This window comes from Triticum dicoccoides, chromosome 4A, assembly GCF_002162155.2.
Source record: "Triticum dicoccoides isolate Atlit2015 ecotype Zavitan chromosome 4A, WEW_v2.0, whole genome shotgun sequence".
NCBI lineage: Eukaryota > Viridiplantae > Streptophyta > Magnoliopsida > Poales > Poaceae > Triticum > Triticum dicoccoides.
Window position 1 is genome coordinate 719,837,750 of NC_041386.1, and position 2,974 is coordinate 719,840,723.

At 44.7% G+C, this 2,974-nt stretch overlaps 1 pseudogene; it reads left to right on the forward strand.

Moving 5' to 3' along the window:
- The window catches only part of LOC119284237, a 10,322-nt pseudogene extending 7,578 nt beyond the window's left edge, over nucleotides 1-2,744 (forward strand).
- Nucleotides 2,745-2,974: the final 230 nt, after the last annotated feature.

Sequence of the window (2,974 nt, forward strand, 5' to 3'; positions counted from 1 at the left end):
AAAAGATATGATTAAACAACTTTTTGGCGAGAAAGCACTGAAGACGCAACTTGAAGGGAATGAAGTGCGAGAAGAGAACCTCGCCTGCTATCTGAGGAAAGAGCTACTTGAGAAGAGGTACTTTATTGTTTTTGATGATTTATGGAACAAAGATGATTGGAATTTGATCAAATGTATTGTTTTTCCTATTGGAAACAACAAAGGTAGCTGGATAATGGTAACAACACGAGATGTTAGCTTAGCCGAGGAGTGTACTTCTGAATCTTCTAGACCATTTATCTACCACCATAAACCCCTAGAAACAGAAGATGCCATAAATTTGCTACTAAGGAAGAGTAGAAAAAGTAAGGAAGACATGAAAAATGACGAGGATATGAGGACAGTAATCCCTATGATAGTCAAAAAATCGGGATGTTTACCCCTGGCTATACTCACTATAGGAGGCTTGGTTTCCACAAGAGTGGTTAGTGAGTGGACAGTTATTTATAACCAAATCCCATCGGAGCTAGAGCAAAACAAAAGCCTTGAAGCAATGAGGAGGATGGTAACTCTGGGTTACAACCACTTGCCTTCTCATCTTAAGTCATGTTTTCTGTATTTAAGCATATTTCCGGAGGATTTTGAAATCAGAAGGAGGCGTCTGGTAGAAAGATGGATAGCCGAGGGGTTTGTTATAGCCAGGGATGGGGTCAACATTGAGGATATTGGGAACGGTAATTTTAATGAGCTAACCAACCGAAGCATGATTCAATCATCAAGAGTTAACATGGAAGGAATTGTGAAGAGCTGCCGAGTTCATGATATTGTTCGTGATGTCATGATCTCAGTTTCTAGAGAAGAAAATTTGTTCATGCTCAACATGGAATAATGTAACCGGCGTAGGAGGAGAAAACTTTCGGCATGTCGCATACCAGGGCAGTTGGCGCCCAAATAAAGGCTTGGATTGGAATCATGTTCGATCATTGACTGTGTTTGCTGAGAGAGACCCATGAAGCCGGCACCTTCACTTTGTTCGCCCAACTTTCGAATGATTAGAGTACTGGATCTATGTGATGCACAGTTTCATGTCACACAAAAAGATATCAACAATATAGGGTTATTACGTCATTTGAAATATGTCAATCTCAAGATTCAAAATAAGTCATATTTTTACAAACTCCCAAGGACCATATGGAAACTACAAGGCTTGCAGACTTTGGACATGAGAAATGGAAACATCACATCCCTACCATCTGAGATCACTAAGCTACAAAGCCTTCGTAGCCTCCGTTGCAGCAAACATAGTAGATATCGTAATTTATTCTTAGATTATCCTATAGCCTTTTTCATGAACAAATTCCGTATGCCTTTCTTTAGTCCGGATGAGCGTCGAGACGCTATTATGTACATTCACATGGCCTGGAGCGGTCTTTTGACCAACTCCGACGGTGTGAGGGTGCCCAAAGGGATCAGCAACCTAAAAGAGTTACAGATACTAGAGGTCATGGACATTGAACGGACTAGCAGGAAAGCAGTTAAAGAGCTCGGGGAGCTTATAAAGCTAAGAAAGTTAAGTGTCGACGTAGGGGCATGCAAGCAAAAGAGCAAGATACTTTGTACATCGCTTGAGAAGCTCACTTCCCTCCGCTCTCTTTGGCTCTGTGTGGATAAAACTACATATAGGAGAAGCGGTGCATCACTTAAGTGGTTGTTGCACTCTATTTCCACCCCTCCCCCTCTCCCGAGGAAGCTGAATTTGGTAGGAGATCTCGGGGAGATGCCTGAGTGGTTTGGGGATCTGGTAAATTTGGTGAAGATTCAGTTAGGGTGGACCAATCTGAAGGATGGAGATAAAAGCATGGAACTACTAGGCGCACTGCCCAAGCTCATGCTCCTTCGTCTTTCTTGGTATTCTTATGTTGAGGAGAAACTAGTTTTCAGAGCAGAAAAATTCCCAAATCTGAGGAGACTTGAGATTTCGGGTCTGGGGCAATTGACAGAGTTGGGATTTGAGGAGGGCACCTTGCCCCAGTTGGAAAAAAGAGAAATCAGAGGGTGCAATTTGACATCGGGGATTACTGGTATCAAACACCTTCCAAGACTGAAGGAGATTGGTCTGAATTATACTGAACCTGCGAGGCGTGGTGTGCTGGAACTGGAAGGTGAAGTCAGCGCACACCCCAACCATCCCGTGCTGCGACAAAGGGAGGACCGACAGTTCCATGACCTGGACCTGCACGAACGAGTCATCCGTTAGAAGCTATAGTGGAGTCATCCGTTCAGGGGCCTGCAGCGGGAGAGACCTCACAAGAGGTGTGCTACTAATTTCTCTTTTGTTCAAGCAATAAGTAATAGCTACGCCGTGTTTTGATTCACCTCTCCTTTTATTGTCTCTTACAGCGAAGATGATCTGCGCTGATATATGCTGGCATCGGTGTCTAATTATATATTTCCAAGGCTGCAGCCTGCAGGTGACTGACTTTTCTACATCCATGGTGTTTCTGCTTACATTTTCCTGTCAGCCAATATTTCCTCTGTCTTTGTACAAAAGAAGAAAATAACACTTTGTTCTTGAGTGAATTGCAGAAAACCACCACATTTCAGCTTAGGTTTGCAGGAAACACTCTTCTACGTTTTTGTTGCAGAAAACACTGATTTTTTTTAATCTGTTGCAGAAAGCACCAAACCTCCTGTTCGGGCAGTTTAAGCACTATTATGACAGGTGGGACCCTGTCTTGTCGAAGTGGCTCACGGCCGCGAGCTGACGCCGTCTAACGGCGCTACAGTGCCCGCCGTTGCGCCGATAGAAACCAACTCAGCTCTCTCATCTGCCTCACCCTCTCCTCTCGTCACTCTGCTCTCCTCTCCTCACTCTGTTCTTCTCCCCCGACGCCGCCACAACGTCGGCCGCCGTTCTGCTGCTCCCCCATGGCCATGGTGTCGTGGAGCGACGAGACCAGTGAGGATTCAGTCATGAACATCTCCTCCTCCTACG